The sequence below is a fragment of the Athene noctua genome, chromosome 2 (genome assembly GCF_965140245.1).
Source record: "Athene noctua chromosome 2, bAthNoc1.hap1.1, whole genome shotgun sequence".
Lineage (NCBI taxonomy): Eukaryota > Metazoa > Chordata > Aves > Strigiformes > Strigidae > Athene > Athene noctua.
The window spans coordinates 4,841,774-4,864,931 of record NC_134038.1 but is presented as its reverse complement, the minus strand read 5'-3'; the positions used below and the strand labels follow the sequence as shown (position 1 = coordinate 4,864,931).

Sequence of the window (23,158 nt, the reverse complement as noted above, 5' to 3'; positions counted from 1 at the left end):
TCTTAAAAGTTTGTGGTTGCACCACTGACTTTTCCTCATCTTGCTCCACTCATATTCAGTCTGGCTTCACCCCTGATGCTCTGCTTGTATGGTAGAAGAAATACTGGTACAAGATTTTTAGCCTCTACTCTTTGCTTTAGTTTAATCTGTGGTTCAGCAGAATGTTGAGAACAGGCATACCACGAGCTAGGGCATTCAGCTCTTTGCTTTAAGCTTTCATTGCTTTCTGCTCTCCAATCCTAGAAGTATAATGGATGCAGAGTCTTGCCACTGCTCCCCTGGAAAGCTGAGCCTGACCTTACAATATTCTAGATGTTATATTTCCAGCTCCCTGCTCAACTCTTTGTGGCTTCTCCTTGCTATAATATACTAATTTCTCCATTTTCAAAACTGACTTGATGCTCCTGTGGGCAGTTGTTATCTCCTGGAAGATGAACAACCCAAGCAAAAAGCATCACTAATCACATGCAGGGGTCAGATGAAATATGACATGAGCACACACACCTGGTTGAAGCTGTTAGGTGATAAATTTCAGAAATGGATGCTTTATTTCTGTGCTGCAAAGGAAATCACAGGCTTCTATCTGTGAGGGAAAACAGGAGGACAGTCATAATTCCTACAACCAAGGGATGAGTTGAAGTTGCAAACCCAAAATCAAGCACTTGAATAAGTACTGCATAGTATTACCTGATCTCATCTTTCTAAAGAGTTTTAGGTCTTCAGACTATTTCTTTAAATAACATCTCTACTTTTAACTGAATACTTTCTTATCATTTTTTTCTGGTACAAGATAGTGACTTGGCTTCCAACCCAGTTCCCATGAAGATAGTTAACACTTCCAGGATTCCTTTCTCTAACATCAGAACTAGCCAAATCCATTTATCACACACAGAATTGATAAGGGATAGCACATTTGCCCCTGAATTATTTCGCTGCTTTGGGCTAGTTCCCTCACTTTTTGCAAGGTGTTTATAGGCAACAGTTTGTTGGAATTAACAGACTTATCATGCAGGTTAAGGAACAAATTCACAATGTACTTGACTAAGTCCCCGAAGAACAGACAAAAAGTTATCTTTATAGTGATGTACATATTAGTCTGAAGTTTTTGAAGCGTTACACCTTCTTAAGTTATATAGCTGTTAAGAGAAGGCAAACCTAGAATATCAAATGAGGCTTTGAGCACCTGGCAGAATTATCCAGGTCACACTGGTGACATTAATTTTGCCTAGAATTTCTAAAAAGCCTGTTGCAAGCATATCAGACAGCTTGTTATAGGCCTTCTCTAGTTTCAGACTTTTAGAATTGATTCTAGACAACTGGAATTGCCTGAATCTAGTCACTCACTCCAGAAGTCTTCCAGGAAAAATCCTACTCTGAAACATATGAAGGTGTTATGTAGGATTTCACAGGTCTTATTAATAAGCAGTAGTAGGCGCCATGCATCCCTATAATAAGGCTCTGGCAACTTTAGATGAAATCACCACAAAAGTGGGTAGGATGCCCAGACGAACTTAAAGAACATTGCAACAGCTTCCACAACTTTTGGTATGAAGAGAAGCCGACTCCAAAATAGTATTTCCAAGTAGGATTTCAGAAGCTTTCTAACTGGTCCAGAAGTATCATCAGTTCATGCACTGAGAGCAGCCTTACTGAACAGAGATCTGTAAGGACAGCAAAGGACAGTCTGAAATAAAAACAAAACCCCAGCAAATATTTATTCAAACACTGCTCCTGCTAGCAGGTTAACTAGAAGGGATTATATATTTTTCAGGAATACCTGTTGATTATAGCACAGAAGCAGAACCCAAGTCAGCATCCTGTTGAAAGCAGATATTCTTATTCTGTCCTAGTGTTATAGTAGAGGTGAGGATCACCTCACATGACTAATGACTCCTCATCAAGCACAACATCCAACCCAAAGACTTCAGTGAGCAGAGCATGTTGTACATAAACAGATTGAAGCAATTAGAAAAAGCTGGGGGAGGAAATAGAAAGGATAAGAGCCAGAAAACATGACTACAAATCTGAAGGGCATGAGATTATTCTACTTAAACAAAGGCTTGACAGTAGGTTTCAAATGTAAAAGCTGTTGAAAAGACAACATGAAGTGATCGAGAGATCAGCAAAGTAATGATTGACCCAAACTAACCACAATTATAGCATATTCTCCACAAACTATTAGTAACAGAAGTGTCATTATCCGTGTAAGACAAAAAGCAGGTCCACTCCTTCCTTGCCACACTCAATTGATAACTTTCTCGTGACTCGACAAGCTGAAGTCGCCCCATGCAATTCTTGCACCTTCAACTGCGAGTACACATACAATTGCCTAGCTACCAGGTTCCACAAAGGCAGACAGGCATGTGTAGCTGTGCACCTTCAGCAGTAACACAGGAAACTGAGGAAGAAAACTATTAGATTCTTGTAGCTTGTAAACAATAAAGTACATTTGACTAGCAAAGATCATAAAGTTGATGCAAGTTACTGGTCAGCACGTGGAGGTATTTGACATTTTACATTTTAGTCACTTGTCTGAGTGAGGAAGCCCTTAGGGTGAAGAATTTCATGGTTGTTAAAGCTTATTTTAATGAAAAGCATTGCTTGCCCTTCTGGGCTGTATTTTATTTTGGCAGTTTTACTGAGAACACTGTGCTTAGTCATTTTACTTTTCAATTACAGTACCAGCTTATACAATACACTAATGTGTTTACTGTTTGAACAATCACCTGCCAGATTTTTAGGACAAAGATTTGATTAAAGCACACAATTAACCATTATATATACTTAAATGTTTTCGGTTTTAAGAGACTTGAAGTTTAATGTTGCTTTGCATAGCAGCCAAAATTTAATAGATGAAACAGAGGCACCACGACCCTGTTATTTCATTTAAGCAAGATGCATTTATTATCCTGTAACAGCTTTAAGTTTCTGTTCTTTCAGTAGCAGATTTCTAAGTTCAACCTATTTTCTCTCTAAAAATATTTCTGAAAAAGGCAGACTTCTGACCCATGAACATATCCAGAGCAGTACAGACCACCATATATAGTAAACCAAACAGTTCAAAAGGTCCCTTACATTTTTTAAACCTTTATTCTTAAGCCAAAAGACACTTAAATTTTTAAGTTGCAGTTCCACATTAAAACAGCCATGATGTGACACTACTATCTTTAGCTTGCATTCTGGTTTTCAATCAAGCAGCAGTGGGTTTAATTGGGCTAGACAGGGGATAATTATTGATTTATTGGGGGAAAAAATACATCCTGCAGGAAAAGAATTCATGTGGTGTCTGTAAAGTTCTTCCTACTTACACTGCAGTTTGCACTGACTGCAGATAAACCAAATAAGTTTCAGCTAAGAAAACTTCTTTAGTTCATCTTTGAGGACTTAATATGCCCTTGTTCACCACTCACACACAAAGTCTGGAGAAACAGGATGAATATAAAATATGCAATTGTATCCTGTATTTTCCCCAATGAAAGAATACTTGTAAAAATAAGTTTCAAGCAGGCTTAAACCCTTACTCACATGGCACACAAAACTCTGCAAATAAACTGTTGCCAGCCTTCAGAACATGGAACTGAAATTAGCATAGATACAAGTTTTCTAGGTTCAGTATGAAATGTTAATTCCTACTGAAGGAAACAACATAAAACAGACTCCAGTTTACTTTAGGACAGACATGGGGTAACATACCCGGCCATCTGGGTAGGATCTCAAGTGACCTGATCCTAGATTTTCTTCACTGTACAAAAATAAACTCAACACATGTATGTTCCTTCTCACATGCTTTCTATTAAACACTTCCTACCATTAGAAGCAGGTGTGACTACAATCTGCTGTGATTAAGCTGATTTCAGAAGTGTTGGCAGTTATACACTAAAGCCATACTTTGAATCCCACTAGATCACAAACAGTCACACTTGTCTGTCACTTTGGATATATCCTCCCCACATACATCGTGAGTGAAACTCTGCACCTAACCCATCAGAAAAGCCACCCCATACTTTCAAGCTTCCCCTACACAGTCTGTAGTTTAAGTCTGTGCCTAACCTTCTACTTAGAAGTCTGGGGATGCAGATCTAACATTAGATATAAACATTTGAGATTAACACATCTCATGTAAGCCTTCTGTATTCTCATTCTTTCCTGCGAGGTTGGAAGGGTGACACCATTATTACAAGCCTAAACCCTTTCAGATGCAAAAAGACAGACCTGTGTAATTTTGTTCTTAGCTGCTCACATCAAAAAACTTCGAGTTAGAGTTTGTCCTGTGAGGCTAACAAATGAATGAAGGAGGGCTCAGGGCTCTTGCTTGCTTTATCAGATATGATGGAGCTGAGAAGTTTCCAGCCTTGGTTTCCTGGTTTCCTTTCAGCCTAGTCCAAGATTTTTAAAATTTCTTCAGTGAAAGCCAAGAATCAGCCAGGACTCTTACTGTTATTTGAAAAGATATCACTATTACCCAATTAAAAGGAAGTTATCTAATCCCTACATCAACAGCAAGCAAGAAAACGAAGCATTACAATGGCACTAGCATAACCACACCAGATAAGAATTAGAAATGATACTGGACAGTTGTTGAAGCAAAAGGAACCCATTTTTATTTAATTTCCATCACTGGCAGGCTTCTGTTCATTTTTTAAGTTACAGGTAGATGCAATATTAATGAACTGAATGCTGCTACTGGAGATAAGCAAAGTCTTGCTTTCATTTGCATGGTACTTCCACCCTGACCACATTAATTTAGAGGCAATATGGACAGTATATTGCATGGTGGAGATGTTAGACAAAAAAGTTGAAGTATTTAAGCACATGAACATTAGACTCTGCCTTTATTAGACAATATGACCTTAGTATTAAAGCTTGGGGAGCTATTACTAACACCTTCTAGAACACCTCTAGTTCAGCCTGTTTTTTTTCAAGTACAAAGCAATTTTACTGCAAATGCTTGAAGCACAGAACTGCAGCAGCTTTCTTATCCCATTTCCTAGAGGCAAGATCTCCAGATCATTTGGGCTGCAGCAATTTCTACATGTAATGCTGTAATCTTATTCCCTACTTAAAGAGTTCATCTTTTGTAAGCTATGGTGTATATTCAGTCTAATACAGTAATTGCTCTGTAGAGACTTCAAGCTTTCTCTAGTAGGGATGTTTGACCACAGGCCACTTACCAGCCTGTGGCTTTGTCAGTGGGAAAGCCCCCGAAACGTCAAAGAAGAGCGAAGGCCATCAGAGACTCATCAACTACTAAATTCCAAGTAGGCAGAATGAGGTTGTGATCCACAATCAAGGCAACTTGTCCACCGAAGGATCCTGCAAGTGGGATACTTCGAAATACCTACACAGACTCCTTACAGAGCCACCCAGACAGTGAGTCTGTTGACCAAAAGCTTCTGAAAGAGACTGAAGTTAAGGGAACAGTGTAGCTATTATTGTGCCAGTGATAAATTTGGGCATTAATTACAACCAGTTATTCAGTAGCCAGCCTTAACACAGAACTGGAACTGATCTCTTGGAAAGTGTGTTAATTTAGGAGCATAGTTAATGAGGAAGAGAAAACTACTGAGTGCAGCTTAGAGGAATACTGTTCAGCATTGGGCTGCTGGAATGAGCTGGAAGTTTGTAGTCTGATAAACATGGATGTGTGTAGTTCACAGTTACTGAGCACTGTTGTGTAAATGCAGCTTTGCATCAAGTGGCTTGTGCAGACATGGAAAGATACAAAGAAATCTGTTGAAGGAGTACAAAGTTAAATTTATACTGAACATCCCTGAGACATTAGGCTTTTACAAAGTGATACTAATTAGATCTAGCCATGAACAGGCTAAGAATACCCTGAGACAAAGTAGTAAGGCTCTATCTTAAGTCATCACACCAAATGCTATTACTTGCCCACAAGTATATCCTACTATTCCTAACTAGTAAAAGAGTTACCAACAATTTAATACCAAGCCCACTAGATGAAGAGGCATCTATGGAAGATGCTAGCACAAGATTCACTGGATGGGACTCAAACCCTTATATACAGCTTAACTGGGGGCTGCTACACAGTTAAAAGTATATCTACCATGGCCTTTCATCTAACATTCCAGTCCAGCTCATGTGCATACAAAGAAGATTAGAGATCCCACTAGTACTATAGGGTCAAAAGGCTTATTTTCAAATGGCACCCTGAATTTGTCACGCAAACTATTCTGGAGTGACCATCTGGAAGAGGACACATTATCTGGTTCAATGCCATTTCTCCAGTAGACAGATCTACTATGGTGCAGTTAGCTGCACAGTGAGAGTTTTGAACAGACCATACCTGGAAGATGACAAATTCAAAAGGTGATTTGAAAGCAAAACAGCAGAAAGCTTCAACTGTAAGGCCAGCAGTAACTGTAGGAACATGAAGAATACAGATGACTGTCAAGTCACTCCCCTTTTCAGCCCACTGAAGGAGCTAAACATTTTGACTTTTAGGCTGTGACAAGCAATGTGAATGGCAGCCGGAACCCAGAAGCTGGAAACAATCAGTGTAACTCCTACACTGAAAAGTGTAAGCCTTTTCCCCTCTCTACACTAAAGTTAGGAGCAGAACAGGAGCCAAGAAAAAGTACAAACCTACATCACGATCTGATTCCCCCAGATCTGTCTGCTGTCTGAAATGTGACATGTGCACTAGATGTGTTAGTGTTAAAGTCGTGCATTTGCTTTGGGTTATTTTTTGAACTCCTGGGAGTTAGCTGGCCAGCCACACTACTCTAAGGAGCAATAGTTCAAATTGTCAAATCACTCCTCTGGGAGTACCCGGAGCCAGACTACACAGGCCAGTGTACTTGCTCAGATGTTCCCCTCGTAAAATGGGAGGAGTATTTTTACCCTGCATGTGTGCCTTCTCCCTTCCCACAAAAAACACCCCAAACCCTGAAGCTCTTGTTACCTGGAAGCAAAGATCCACTATCAGGAGTATTTTAATAGGTGATTCTTGTTCCTCCTATTTGTACTCCCATATGACTGATAAGCAAGTTACAGGTTAAAACAGCACCCACACTAAGTGTATTCTGAAAGACTGCTTGCTGCATACAAGTGATGATAGGAAATTAAGTGGCACAGAAATCTGACTGTTCTGTAGTCATCGCTTCTTGGGTTAAGCCACTGGTTTCTGGATGTGGTCCAGGAAGGCCAATCATATAGTCAGGGACAGAATGAAGAAAAGCATGATATGCAGTTGTGCTTTTGTAAAAGAGCACTTTGGGTTCAGCCCCCAGTTAGATCATTTATTTATCTGACACTGAAGGGTGATAATGGCTTGTTTTCAAGTCTCCAAAATAAATGAACTATACTGCATGCACAAGTAGTCCAGGCCAGCCAGCAGAGGATAAAAAAATATGCAGGGTCAGCATAACACTGGTTTCAATTTCAGTTACAAAAACATTAGAGCTCTCATTTAAAACAAGATGAGGAAACTAGTTTCTCCCTCCACTCTGCTAAGAGCACCAGTCTTGCTCTCCCCAAAACATCGATAAAATCCATCTCAGATACAGTTGAGCAAAACAGTTCAGGAGTAATTCTTTCCTGCTGCTGTTTACACACTAAGATGTTTAAAAGCATCTTCAGTCTATTCCTTAGGGCTAAGTTCTGTTTACCTCCTACCCTTCCATGCCTTGCTACATGAGTAGCAGCTATTGAGTGACAATTTCAGTCTTGCAAGGAGAGTGTCTCAGGCCACTCCCAGAGCACCTCAGGCCCTGAGATTAGTCAGTCTTCATTTAACACTGCAAAAGAGACTGCTAGTCAAGCCTAAAGTCTCAAGCCAGCCAGGTGTCCTAAAGCTAGAGAGACTAGTTTAATAGACTATATCCTTCATAGACGGGGGTCCTGGAAAGCAGGTCTTCCCTAGCTCTGACCAGGTTTAAGAGTTTTTATTAGTTGTCCATGTTGTGGAGACCAACTTCCCATCACCTATGTATTGAGATTCATGTCTGAGCAGACTACATGCCAGTAAGAGCCAAAAAAAGGTCAGAAGCAGCTCCTAAGCCAAACCAAATCCTTACCCAAAAGCCCTGTATCCTGATGCTTGCCAGAGTCACTTGCCAAGAGCAAGTTTGATGAGAAAACCTGGCCACTTCTCATGAGTTGTTATAATGCCGTATGCCAGTTGCAGTCTAAATGACTTTACAGCACTTGTTGGAAATAACAGCCCTGAGGGGCTTTATTTAAGCTACTGTGTGCCAGTTTCCCTTAAGATGGCAGTTCACAGCACACAAACCACTCGACAACTCAGACACTGCAGTGCTCCAAATCCATTGCTGAGATACCTCAAGTTCAGCTTTTAACTTGAGGCAAATTCTGTCTCTGGCAACTCTATCAGAGGTCTAGATTTAATAGTGCAAACTGAGCTCTTTTTCATGCACAGTATCTTATTCCACTTGAAGGAGTGAACTGTGATACAGAAGCATAACAGAATAACCAGTTTATTCAGGATAACAATAATTATTCAGTGCTTGGATTCAAGAGACCTTCACAGTCCCAGCTGGAGGACAAAAATATCCTTTACCAGTGGAAGTTTTGGGTGGTTACTCCGAGGAGGGCTGTAACCCAAATGCAAGATGTGTGGGTAACTGATAAGCCACAGACCATGCAGACCATGCAACAGTCACCTGACCAGCAGCAGCTTACCAAAAGCATATAATGTCTTTAGTTCACAGCAGAGAGCTCCACAGCTTAAACAGTGTCTGCTTCCAGGCTTGGTTTTTGGGCTGTGCAGGATCTCCCACCTGGAAGGTGACTCTCAAACTGAAGACACCAGCTATCTATAAAGCTACACCCATCCTGGCAGCAGGCATTCTGCTTCAACCTTTCAGCAACTGGATTTGCCAGAATCATTTGTATTTTATCCATCTGTATGGTCACTTCAATACACAGCTCCACTGGAAAGTTTATGGGACTCGTTAAACAGTTAGGAAAAAGTGCTGTTTCAAACACTCCTATCAGTTTCACACTGGTATATTAAACCAGGTGACAGTCATTGCACTCTGCATTACCTGAGTCAACCACTGTTGAATGGAAGCTGTTTAGTAAGGCTGACAATAGCTGCAAGTTGAAGGATCAGGAGCTCTAGCAGAACAGTTACCAAATTTGTCAAGACTTCTCTAATGGAAACAACTGCACACAAGACTATGCCATCATCACTGTAGTTTTGATGAATCTTATGTCTAGAGCTAGACTAGGTCACAGCCTGGGGTCTTGCAAGTATTACAGGTAAATGTCATGGGAGTGACCCATGCAAAACTAACACACCCCACAAAGCTCTTGATGTTACCAACTACTCCGCAAGCTGCTACAGCTTCCCCGTCCATCACATGACAGCCTCATCTCTTCCACAACAGCTCTCCTGGTAGATCAACTGGAAAGCCCCATTTCAACACAAGTAGCTTCGCCTCTATTCAATGTGCTTTTACACCAGCCATCACACTAAAGTCATTTTGAAGTGCAAGTGAAGCTTGTTTTTAATCTCAAGCATGACACCACCACGTGCACTGTTGCTCAACATACACTGCTTGATCATTTGATGCAAGTATTTTTAGGGCAGCTTCTACTGTTAGGAGTAACACCAGACATACAGACTGTTAGTTAAGCTCAAAGAGCTGCCAGTTGCAGCTTTTTGTGATGGGCAATGTGAAATGACTTCACTGTTTTTGCCTAATGCACAAGTAGAGGTGCCCACACACTGAGTGAAACTTGCTACCTACTCTAGGAACTGAAGCTTGAAGTCATAAATTGTTCAGCTAAGAATGACAGCAATACATCACAGGCAGATTTTACAGATTAAACTAGACAAGATCAAAAGCTACCGTGCACAGGAACTGTATATTGCTTAAATCAGTGTCTGCTGAAAGTACACAAGTGTTACATACAGCTGTATTCACAACTGCAGGCATTATTGAGCAGCTAGTCAGTAATTTCAGACAGTCTCCCACCTGGGCATTTATAAGATGCCTCTCAAAGCTTAAGCATCTCTTCTAAACCACTCAGCAACACATTTTGACTTCAAGAGGGGGTTTTTTTGACCATTAGATGTAGTTTCACTGGTGAAATACTCTGCAGGTACCATTCAATGTTAGTATTCTCCTAGCTTTTAGAAATGGTCCATTTAAACAAGTTTATACAGGGATATAGGCAGAGTCCACACACTCCAGCCTCAGCACAGAAGCAGAGCAATATTAAATTACCAAGACCTAACTTTCTGGCTGTCAGTGAATCCAGGACTAGAGTGAGTTTAAAGGTAATTAACCTCTGGGGTCACAGCCCTGTGAGATGGGTCCAAATTCAGCCTGCTTTCTCTAAGCTCCTCAAAGCCTGTATTGCCACACATCAGAATTAAGGCAGTTGCTTCAGAAAGCTCCTGAAATAGGCTACACATTTGCTTCAGTGTGAAAAATTAAGGTCACATGTAGTTAGACATACAAGCATGTGTATTGTCTCAGAGTTACACCATGCTTCGTTGGAAGTCACATAAATATTCCACTTGTATGGCCCCCCTGAAAGGGCACATGAACAAAGTTGCACTTCATGAATTTTGTTGTAACATGACACAGAAGGAGCAGCAAATTCACCAGCTACATCAGTCTTCTAACCACCTTCTCACCACTAATGAAGGTCACCTCCAGCAGAAGACAGCCCTCCCTTGTCAGCTTAAGGCAGTAAAATACAAGTGTATTTAAAACAAATCGAATTACTAAGACACATTTCAGCTCCGAGGGAGAGGATTGCTTTTGATTGCAGGCAGTCCCCATAGCATCTAAACAAGATCACGTCAGCAGATACTGCTCATTCCTTTCTCAGCAACAAACTCCCAGAGAGCAGCAGGTTCCAGCAGGAGTTAACATACGTTACGTAAGAGGGTTATCTATAGAACCATACGTTTTCAATTTTACTGAAGATGCCTCAGTTGTACATAATTGAGTGCAAGAACTGCTGTCGTTTACTTGCTTGAGAGGCATGAGCCAACCCATGAAAACTGGTCTCCGATATTACAAATAGCTAACTAAAATAGAAGTTGTTCCACTGATCCCATCCATTACATCATGGAAATTGTTATTTTGTCATGAAAACTCCCTTAAATACCCAATTTAATCTCATTAATACAGGAATGAAGCTCTCACTTCCAAGACAGCAGCTGCCACTACCTTTGACAGGCAGAGGAACTCATAGAAGTTTTTGGATGCCTCAGACTACCGGATGCAGTTTTAGGAGCATAAGATAGTGTCAGCTTTTCAAACTAACCATAAAAAGTACTTCTGAAAGCATTTATAGCCAGTGTGTCAAGTAACTATCCTAACCTCTTGTCTGGAACCCCTTTCCTTATTTAGGAAGGGAAAAAAATTAGGCCTGCTGAACATCTCATCAATCCAGTATAATCATTAAACAAACCAAGTGAGGAAGACCTTCTCTTTTGCAATACCAGGGAGGGGAGCAAGAAGGCATACACAAGCTACACCAGTGCAATCACATCAGCAACCACTTCTGCCAGATGCTGCCTCTCCCTGTAGGTCCACTTCTTATAACATCTTTTCTGAAGGAGAAACCACCTCTGTTCAACATCCTGCAATGTCTTTCCCATCCTCTCCCATTGGTAATTCACTGCATTAGCTAAGCTCTAGCAACATTAATTCACTCACTGCACCCAGTGCCAAGTCAGAGCCTTGGCTAGATCTTTTCCTCCCCTCCTTTTTTCCTCTATACATACAGAATACTGGATGCCAATGGCTACAACAGAAAACTGACCCACAGGGAGAGTATTTTTCAAGGTCAAACAGTTTCTGCACCTGCTGAAGGTGCTAAATTAGGACATCTCAGAGTTGCAAATTACTGATAACAATCTTAAGGAAAACTGCAGCGTTCATGGGAGATTTAAGATATTTTAGTGCCAAGTAATTCCTTCCCCCAGTACTCTCCTACTATCATATCAGACTAGGTGAGGTGAGACTCAACTGTTTTATGGTAAAGCACTGAGATGAGGTTATAGATTAAGTGTGGAATTATTCAAATGGCAGACTAGTGAAGTTTAATAGTCTGAAAAGATACACTAGTTTCCATCTTTGGTCCCTTTGTCAAGTCCTCTTCCAGCATACTCACCACCAGAGGGGCACTCTGCTACTTCTCTCATCCCATCTTCACCTCATTAGGACTCACTATCCCAGACACCCCAATCAAGCCTCTCCAACCCTAGTTTACTCATCCTACCATTCACACCTTACCCCTTCTGGGCCCCTGCAGCCCCACATCTCCTTTGGCCCAATCCCTCACCATTGAGCTCAACTCTTTCCAATTTCCACCACTGCAGCCCCATGTCTCACTCACCTCACTCATCATACCCTTCCCGACTTCACAGCCCCACATACCCCTCACTCCAGACCTCCTCACCCCCTTCCCATATTTCCAGCCCTTCCTCACCTTCACCCAGCCCCTCATCTCTCTTCCTCAGCCCAAATCTCACCTCTATCAGCCCATCTTTCTCACACCAAACCTCTCACATTCACCAGCCCCTCATGTTTCTCACACCAAACCTCCCACCTCTCTCCCTCAGCCCAGACCCTTCCTCACCTTCACCAGCCCCTCACCTCTCTCCCTCAGCCCAGACCCTTCCTCACCTTCACCAGCCCCTCACCTCTCTCCCTCAGCCCAGACCCTTCCTCACCTTCACCAGCCCCTCACCTCTCTCCCTCAGCCCAGACCCTTCCTCACCTTCACCAGCCCCTCACCTCTCTCCCTCAGCCCAGACCCTTCCTCACCTTCACCAGCCCCTCACCTCTCTCCCTCAGCCCAGACCCTTCCTCACCTTCACCAGCCCCTCACCTCTCTCCCTCAGCCCAGACCCTTCCTCACCTTCACCAGCCCCTCACCTCTCTCCCTCAGCCCAGACCCTTCCTCACCTTCACCAGCCCCTCACCTCTCTCCCTCAGCCCAGACCCTTCCTCACCTTCACCAGCCCCTCACCTCTCTCCCTCAGCCCAGACCCTTCCTCACCTTCACCAGCCCCTCACCTCTCTCCCTCAGCCCAGACCCTTCCTCACCTTCACCAGCCCCTCACCTCTCTCCCTCAGCCCAGACCCTTCCTCACCTTCACCAGCCCCTCACCTCTCTCCCTCAGCCCAGACCCTTCCTCACCTTCACCAGCCCCTCACCTCTCTCCCTCAGCCCAGACCCTTCCTCACCTTCACCAGCCCCTCATCTCTCTCCCTCAGCCCAGACCCTTCCTCACCTTCACCAGCCCCTCATCTCTCTCCCTCAGCCCAGACCCTTCCTCACCTTCACCAGCCCCTCATCTTTCTCCCTCAGCCCAGACCCTTCCTCACCTTCACCAGCCCCTCATCTCTCTCCCTCAGCCCAGACCCTTCCTCACCTTCACCAGCCCCTCATCTCTCTCCCTCAGCCCAGACCCTTCCTCACCTTCACCAGCCCCTCATCTCTCTCCCTCAGCCCAGACCCTTCCTCACCTTCACCAGCCCCTCGTCTCTCACCCCCAAACCTCTCACCTTCACCAGCCCCTCGTCTCTCACCCCCAAACCTCTCTTTTCCTCACCCCAAACCCCTCCTCCCCTTCCCCAGCCCTTCATCTCCCTCACCCCAAAGCTCCCCAACCGCTCCTTACCTCCCCATCCTCCTCCTCACCCCAGGCACCCCTCACAACTCAGCCACCCTCCCCGACCCCCGCGGTCCCTCACCCCCCCTTACCTGCCCCCCCGGGTCTCCCCCTGCACCCGGGACCTGCTCCGTGCGGCGGGGGGAGGAGGCGGCGGTGCCGGGAGGTGCCCGCGGCGGCCGGCGGGGATGGTGGGGGGGAAAAGGAGGGAGAAGTGAAGCCACTGACGGCGGCACGAGCACGGCGGCCGCTTTATACCGGGCACCGGCGGCCGCTTTATACCGGGCTCCTCGGAAACCGTCTCCCGCTTCCGCTTCCGCCCCCTCCCCGCCCCCGCCCCCTCCCCGCGCCGGGGGTCATGAATATGCACCGAGGGGGCGTGGCCGAGCGAGGGGGCCCGGGGGGCGTTGCTAGGGCGACGGGCGGGCGGGCTACGGGGGCGACCAGGCATCCCCCCAGGGGCGGGGGGCGCGGGCGGAGCTCGCACCTGCGGGGCGCGCGGGGCAGGCGGCGGGGCAGGTGGAGCGGCCGCCGCCGGACGGGGCAAGGACGAGCCCGCCGGCGCCTCTCCCCGGGCCGAAGGGGGGTTTCTGGCCGGAAAGGGAGCGCGTTGGGTCGTCGAGTGGCAACGTGAGGGCGGTTGGAGGCCGCCGCCTGCTCGGCCCCCGCCGAGGTAGCGCGTGTTTTCCGCAGAAACTCGGCGGTGACGTGGCGCGGAGCCCCTCGCCCCTGCCTGGGAAAGTTGTGTCAAGTACAGCTCCGGACTAACAACTTGGAAAGTGCAGGAGCATCTGCCCTTCCTTACCTGAGATAACTGCAAACGTGTCGGCCCAACGTGGGCAAAATTTTCCATCGTTGTGAGGAAAAACAACGCCTTGTCCTCAGGTTTGGCCCATCCTGCCTCCCCGCCTCGCCTGTGCTGCCCTACGTGGGCCGCGAGCCTCCTCTCCTCACCTCCGGCCCTGCGTGTTGTGCCAAGCAGCCATCGCCCGCTCTCGGCAAGGGCACAGTTCGCCTTCCTCACGTCTACGATACACCACACGCAGCGACCCCCAAGAAATTAAAACGCTCTGGTCCTGATTGCACCCACAGTCCTACCGCGTTGCAAGCACCTCCTGCACGCTTGACATAAAAGACCGCATTTTTTTAGCACAGGCATGTGGTTTTTTTATTCCCAATTACTTACATCTCCTAGCCTTAATTGTGCTGACTGCATTGGGCAGGGGAGCATAATATTTAATTTTCATTACTTACATAAACTGGCGATGCATAAAGTAGTGTGAGTGGCATGTAAAAATGCACGTAACATTGCATAAGTGTAATTGTTTTCTGTTTCTTGACACGCTATTAAGTATATATTCCAAAACATTTTTTTTTTATTGTGAACTTCTTTCTCTGCAGCTCATGAATAAATAAACCACGAAGCATACCAGACTTAAGAAAAAGGAAAACCACAGAAGGCAAAATGAAAGAACTGTACACATCTATGCACTATTAAAAAGCAATATGAAGCTTGAGTCTAACAGAAATACTGCGATTGCAAGCCTTAAAGAAACACGAAAAACGACATTAATCTTTTATTCTAGTATGCTGTTATCAATATGTATTTATTCCTAGGCTAATTCAGAAAAGCGTACGTGACTACGGTCATGCACAACTCTAAATTAACCATCTTCTGGTGAGGATTCCCAAAGCTGATTCAAAGAATGATGGGGTTTTTGACATACTACTGATGTTTATAAATATTTTAATGGCATTGCTAGCTTTTTGAAAAAAACGTGGCAAAATAATTATCTTAATTAGCCAAATGGTAAAGATAAAGCTACCATACCGACAGTCCCGTGTAACACCTATTCTTGATAGTAAACCAACATCCGTTATCTCACAACTGAATGTATGTAGTATAGCTCAGTAAAGCGTTAAAGTTTATTCCACAGAAGAAACAAAATTCATTTATTGTAGTAGAAAAGCCTAATGACTTGTGGTAAGAGAAGAGTCTTCAGTGACTTCAGTAGAAATTGTATGAGACCCTAACACAACTGAAAACACCACGAAGGGATCCCAAGATGTGAGTGTAGTTACAACTTTTAAGATGTGCTTCTTGTTACACACTGATTTGTGACAGCCTGGGCTACCTGATGTTTTGACACCTCACTTTAACTGAAAAAAAAACTTCTTTTTTTTTTTTTTTTTTTTTTTCCTTTTTGTTGCCTGCTGTTGTGGTGAAGCTTTGTCCTTACCTCGCCCTGACATTGCAATGTTCTGGCAATGTCCAGACATGTCCAGACGTGTCCAGATATTTCTCCATTTTATTTCCTTATGCCATTTTCGCTTGAGAGTTGTTAGCTATCAGCCCTTAGCCGAGCCTAGAGTCAGAAAGGGTAGTTTTCCATAAAACAAACATTTTACTTTGAAAAATCCAATTTTTTTATAGCAAGAGTGAGAGAGTGGAAAAAAAAAATCAAGGAAGCAGACCCACCTTTTCCCTCTGAGGTTCTTACTCAACTCCAAATATTTAGCCCATAATAAATAAACGCATCCTCAAGTCTTGGCAGGGAAAGAGTCAGTGTCAGTCAAGAGACTGATGTGCTGTCCAGACGTGTGCTATGTTTGCCCGGGAGAGGGACTGATGTTTGTGGGACTGGGAGAAAATCCCCTAAACTGTGGTTGAGAGCGAGGTTGAAGACACGTTCTCCTTCCTGGTGTTTGTGAGGGTCTGCCTGTAGCAGGACCCTCAGAAGAGGGGTGTTTGTGAGTCCTGTTCCTCAGTCCGTCCCTAGAGTTGAGGCACTTCAGCAAGAGCTTTCCATAAAGAAAGTATCCAGAAGTCACCTTAAAAATCTCTCTATGACTCTTAGTATGCATGTTTCCATTTTGTGAGTCACATAGTTAGAGAAACCCCCAAGGTACTGATCCCTCAGTTATCCTTGCTTCCACTGGTTTGTTTGGCATGTAGTACCCAAGGACTTTAAGAAAAAAATAAATCTATGGGACCTCTGGACACTGGAGAGCAATATCCTGCTCTATAAGCCTTGCCCTCTGTCTTGGCATAGAAATTAGAGCAAGGGGTCTTCCCTATTTAATGAGATATGTTAATTAACCAGGCGGCAGGGTCATCAACAAGCTGCCCTGAGTTCTCTCTATTTCACAGGTACTTGGCTTACAAAATTGTTATGAAAATTTACCATCCAGCCAAGCCAAACAAACAACACCCCCAATATTATTTTACATGCGTGTCAAAAGAAATAACTTGCCGCAGGCAAAGCGGGTGAAGGAATTTTACGAGGCTGCGTCTGATCCTCCCTCTCCCCTCCCTCAGACTGTTAAAGAAATGTTTGTGTGATGAAAGGGGTAAGGGAGCAGAGGACAGCTGGTTAGGAATTAATGAAATGTTTGAGCATTATCATGCGATAATGGATTTAGCTGACTGTTTGCCAGTGCTCAGATCTAGTGTGAACTGCTTTATATGAAACGCCGGGATTCCTAGATTATCCAAACCTCATGAGACTGCTGCTGCTCCTAAACCCTTGAAAGCTGTGACTTTAAAAAAAAAAAAAAAAAAGAAGGTAATTCTTCATCTGAATAGACAGAAGCCCTCGGGATTGTTTTGACTTGCTTTCAGACTTAATGATGTTTGACACGGCCAACTCTTAGAGGTGTCTCCTAATGGGGAGTGGCCATGGGTTTGGGAAGCCTGAGGCCAGACTTGAAGCAAATCTGAGCACCCAGAAGCCCAGGTGAGGTCTTCCAGTCAGGACACTTGTAAACAGGACATGAAAAATGAGTCTCAACTTTTACACATTTGGCCTGTAACTTATCCCCAGGGTATCTCTCACAAAGGGTGAGATATCTGATGGGAAGCTCTATGCTTCAAACTGCTGTTTATCCTTCTTCCTACTCTCCCCCAGCAGATGCTAGAACTTTAATGCCTAAAATCGCCCATGTCCCTTGATGTTTTGTTGGTTTGTGGGGTTTTTTTTTGTGTTTTGTTTTTTTTTTTCCTAAAAGCATTGGGATGCTTCTGGTTTCTGCCTGTTGGATGACGCCTGTAGACTTGCAGCAAGGCAACCAAAGGTGTTTTGTCTGGATGCCGACAAGTCTTCAGAAGGTCTCATGGACTAGCAGGATGATTGTGTGTGAGTGTGTGACTGGGAACCAAGACAGGCAGGTTTGCTGGTCAGTTTAGGCTGCCTGTGGTAGCCAAAATTGAGTTTGAATTCTGAGATCCAAATGGCTTCAGACAGGACCTGCAGCTATAGACCGTGACCCTGCCCTTTGCCCTGTCTTGAGCCCAAAGTTTACTCGTCTGGAGCCAGCTGGTTCCTGTCACCCTAGAGCAAAGTCAACAGTCCTAAGCAAACAGGGCAGTGCAGGTGTGGGGTCTCTTTGCCCTTCTCCTGAGCTGAAACCTGGAGTAAAAGCAGTAGCTATACCTTCCCACACCATCCCCATATGGAAAATAAACAGCTCGTGGTGGAGGCTCAGACTGAGAGCAGTTAGGCTGGCAAGAGGCTAATACAGCCTGTAAGATGCGTTTGCTGCTGCTGCCACTTGGGAGGTCTCCTCGTGAGTGCAAGCCTTGAAGAATGAGAGTTCCCTATCATTATTTTCTTGGATTGCACAGCTAAAAAGGGGTATTAATGGCTGCAAAAATTATCCTGCCTCTTGAATTTATGTGGTCTATAATTATCTTCACAATAAAACTGCAAAATAATTAAGCTCCAGTGCGGTTTATAGTTGACAAGGGATGACTTGATAGGCCTTCAAGAACTGTGGCTTTCAGTCCTCACCTAAGTGCCAAAAGCAGTTAAAATGCTGCTAGACAGCATTTGAGAACGGCAGGGCTTGTTCAGTTCAGTCACTTCTCCCCTTGCAATGGAGAGACCAGAATCTCTTACTTTTTATGCTATTTACTCTTTCTGTTTCTCTCCACTTGGGCAATGAGCTGAGATTAGTCAGTTTTCCTTCCGAGCTGCCTCAGATTAAACCATGACTATGATGTTTATGAGGTTTCCATTGCCGCACAGGGATGTGTGTACTTTGGTCTCTCTATTTTCACTCAAAGCCAAATTGAAAAACGGATAAATTTTCATCGTCTTGGGTTTGCAAAGACCCAAAATCCTGAACCAGTGCCCGAAGTACAGAAGGCTCTTTAAGTCTGAGATGATTTTCAAGTGGCTTCATTGACATTTGCCTTACCCTGGTGAAAGCTGGCCGGTACGGTTGCCAGTTTACACTGGTGAATACAGAAAAAAAGACCAGTTAGTTTTCTGGCTGCACGGGCTCCTGCAGCCCACTGGAAAGCCAACTTTACTGAAGTCTCACCTTGGTTCCTTAATGCTCTCTCATAACAACACAACGTTTCATGGATTAATTTATAGATGATGCCAGTTGGGCTAGTCCAGTGCAGAATAAAGTACCGTATTTTATCTGGTCACACAACACAAATGCTTAGTTTATAGATCTAGACACTAAAACATGACCTCTAGTTAACTGAGCATTTATCTCTTCTTCTTCCTTCTGCCTTCTTGTTTTGCCGCCTTTTAGCTACAGCTGGATTCAAACTATGCAGGTGTTATTGGGCACGTCTGTTTTGATCACCCAGGTGGGATCTGAAGCCTCTCTAGCCTTCCTGGAGGACTCGCTTTACTCTGCTCTGCTAAGGCCTGTTACAACCACGTGCTGTGATTTATCTCATCTCTCCCCTTGCCTAATTGGTCACGTATCTAATCGGTGTTTGCAATATTCTGGGTCCCAGCATAGACAGGATTTCAAATTGTTTACCCCTGTGTCATCAAAACTGCATCTGGAAAACGGGCAGTGTTCTCTGTATTTTTGGAAGATCCTAGGAGACAACTCAGAAGGAGCTACATCTAAGCTAGTGACTTCTGCAGCTATGACTCAGTGTTAGCAGAGGTCCATGAGCAGGCACAAAAATAGACACTGTTGTGCTGACTATATTCAGGGGTTTTTTACATCCCCCTGAAAACATGAGTAACACTCACCTGGGTGATGGAAAAGTGTGTTGGATTGGCACCGGTTGGCAATGGGATGGAAAATTAGTATGTAAAGAACCTAGTGATTAAGATAATAAAAACAATGTTAAGAGTCTTAGGTGAAGCCAAGTTTTGTAGCCCTTGAGCTTTTAATTGTGAAATTGTTGGCTCTCATTTTGTTTCTGAAATAGAAATCTATTTAAATGACTTAAGCAACCCAAGTTTCAAGAATAACCCCAAGCACACTGTTGTTGTAGTTGTGACCGAGAAACTGAAATTAGTTGGGTGAATACTTTTTATTCTAATTGCTTGACTTTCCAAACACAGTCAAACAACTGCAGCCCCAAAGTGCTTCATGTGAAATGAATTTTAAACTTGGAGGAAAAAATAAAATGCATTTGTAAAGTCCAAAGTTGACTGGAGTGGAAATTAAAATCCCAGCAAAATACTGAGGTTTTTTAGGGTTCTTTTATTGCTTTCCCCCTAAAAGTTGGGTGAACACTGACATAGTCACAGTTTTTGGAATTAACTCAAAACAGTTCTGTTCAACAATTTCTCCCTTTTCCTAGAACTGAATATCACCCCAGTCATCAGTTTTCATGCAGTTTGATTTGGGGAGGTCCCTCTACCTGAAGCACAGGGTTGATACCGGGCACTGCTGTTGCTGGGATCTAGTTTCACTTTACAGCTAAAATGATTTAAAAGCTATTTTCTCCCAAAAGAAGAAACTTTTCCTTTCCTTTTCATCTGGTGATTGTATATGCTCGGGATGAGTCAGTTCATCTAGCTGATTTGGTGGGACACCCTACATAAAAAGAAGGAATACTTTTCTGCTGGATAAACCACGCACACTGACTCATGCAGCGGTCCTAAACCTTGTTTCAGCTTGCAGAAGCTGGCAGGTAATGGTCAGGCCCTTTCACATAATATTGTCTCTCTCGGGGTATCATGGAATCACAGAGCAATTTGGGTTGGAAAAGACCTTTAATGGTCCACAGATGCAATGAGCAGGGACATCTTCACCTACATCAGTTTGCTTAGAGCCCTGGAAACCTGACTGTGAATACCTCAGGGATGGGTCATCTACCACCTCTCTGGGCAACCTGGTCCAGTGTTTTACTACATTCACTGTAAAAAATTTCTTCCTTAAATCTGTTCTGAATCTACCCTCTTTTAATTTAAAACTATTACCCCTTGTCCTCTTGCAACAGGCCCTACCAAAAGGTCTCTCCCATTTTACAGGCCCCCTTTAAGCACTGGGAGGCCACTCTGTCTCCCTGGAGCCTTCTCTTCTCCAGGCTGAACAACCCCAACTCTCTCAGCCTGTCCTCACAGGAGAGGTGTTCCAGCCATCAGATCATTTTTGTGGCATCCTCTGGACTGGCTCCAACAGGTCCATGTCTTTCCTGTGCTGAGGGTCCAGAGCTGGATGCAGTACTCAAGGGTAAATCACCCTCCAGTTCTCACTTCCAGCTCCTATAAAAACAGCTGCACGTCCTAGTTCCTTCTCAAGCAATTTCATCATCTTCCCCAGACCCATTCCAGATCTTCCCAGGGCTACGACAGAACGTGCTGGAAGGGGACCTGGAGGTGGCACTGCTCTTTTGTAGAGCTGTGTGTGAATACTGTGCCAACAGCAAAGAAATCCGGAAGGTAATAGGGACGTGCTTTCCTGCTGCTCTAGTTACTTGGACAATCCTATCAGTTCAGCAGCTTCTTCCCTTATTTATAAAGGGAACCTGGCAACTCAGCTCCTGATGTAAGTACCTCAAAGACCCAGGGCTGCTTTGGCAGGACCAAAAGTTTTGTATTACTGGTTTTTTGTTTTTTTTTCTTTTTTTTTTCTTCCTATTATTAGTGAATGAAATGCAGCAGGGAATATTTGCTGAACATATCAGAACTGAAATAAAGATCCTTTCTCCTTGAATGGGTCTCAGCCTGTTTTTCCGGACTGGCGATGCATTTACGCTGGGTGCAGACAGATACTCTCCGTAAGGACATCTTAGCACTCACCTGGGCCAGAGCACAGAAACACAACAGAAGCTCCGAAAGCAACTATTTGAATGGAGAATATTTACAACCTTGAGAGCAGACTAGAGAGGTTACGGCTTTAGACAAAGGAGTTAATAAAATTGAGAAGAGAGAAAGTTCCTAGCAATGAGGTTATATGGGAAGTTTAACAAGCTCCCCAGGGAAGCACTGTTGCTGCGGAGAACTTTAAGAGGCCAGGAGAAATGTTTTTGAGGAGTTTGGATTTTTCCTGTCGAGTAATCGGTTGTATTTCTGCCAAGAAAAGGCCCTCCCCAGTCCCAATTAAACAAGAACTGGCCTGAATGGATTGCTGCAAATTTGAACGAAATAATTTTTTTCCTGCTGGCGAAAGTTTTGTGTATTTTCCTTGCTCTTTTTTTTTTTTTTTTTTTTTTTTCCCCCTTGTTAGTGGTTTTGGTCAGACCAGAAGCATATGTTGCAGAATCTGCCAGAAAAAATGCTTTCACAATTGATATTTTCTTAAATGCCTTTCAAAAATTGCCAGTCAGTGCCCTTGGAGACAGAAATCCTCTCTTCGATGACACGGCAGGTACAGAGCATACATCATCCACCTCCTGGTTTTTCTTATCATCTATCAGACTCGAACTGGAGACCTGCTGGTGCTGGCTCCATAGTTCACCTCCTTTCTGAGACGCCCAGCAAGCCCATGACATTGCCTTTAGAGGTTTATTTTTTGACACCTGATGAGGAACACTGTTCTCCACAACCTCTCAGTGTGGTCTGGGGAGGCTGTGGTTGGAGCATGGCTGGAGAAGTTCAGAACAGTGTTTGGGGACTGTGGGGCACTGAATGGAGCTGAAATCTATTTCTTTTTCTCCTAATAGGTAGTCCTGGAAATCACCTGTCAGATGGTCTTGTCCTTTCATATTGATCTTCAGTCAACATGCTGTAGAAACTCTTTCCCTTCTGAGAGGGACAAGTGTGTTTTGTAGGGGATGTCAGCTTTCTGTCACCCCTTCTGCCTTGTTTTGAACCTCACTTCCCAGAAATGAGAGATGCTGCTGTACTGCTTTCTCTTTCACTTCCCCCCCCCCCCCCCCCCCCCCTCTGCCCTGCTTACTGCTAATGAAGTATTCCCCCAAACTATTTCTTCCTACAGGTCTGTGCTTTGCTGTTGGCTGCAAACTTCAACCAGAGGTCTTCCTGTGGTTTAAGCGGATACAAGATCTCTTCACCTAGTGGATTTACTCATATCAAATACCACAAAATCTGTATTCCAGATGAGGCACTTGCAAATCTCCTCCTCTAAGCACTTATTCTAACTAGCTTGCAGCTTTTCACCCACTCTGTGATTTTGAGCTCCCTCTGAAATGCAGCTGAAGCCAAGAGGTTTAAAAATTCTCAGCAAAGGAGGCATACTGTTGGACCAACCTCACATCCTTAGAAAATGGGCATAAAATTCAGAAACAGGGACAACCCTATAAATTGGAGTCCCCATATTTCCAGGGCTCAGAGGCAGAGGCTGCACTTGGGCACTTGA

General features: G+C 44.1%; 1 protein-coding gene across 2 annotated transcripts in view; it reads right to left on the bottom strand.

Moving 5' to 3' along the window:
* SLC45A4 (solute carrier family 45 member 4) overlaps positions 1 to 23,158 on the bottom strand; it is an 89,627-nt gene that overhangs the window by 53,369 nt on the left and 13,100 nt on the right. Inside the window, exon 1 of one of the 2 annotated variants that reach the window (XM_074898361.1) lies at positions 13,723 to 13,909. The exons of the other annotated variant lie outside the window; for it this stretch is intronic. The gene's annotated coding sequence lies outside the window, so the exon portion shown is untranslated. Of the gene's footprint in view, positions 1 to 13,722; positions 13,910 to 23,158 lie in introns of those variants that run through there. 2 annotated transcript variants of the gene reach the window in all.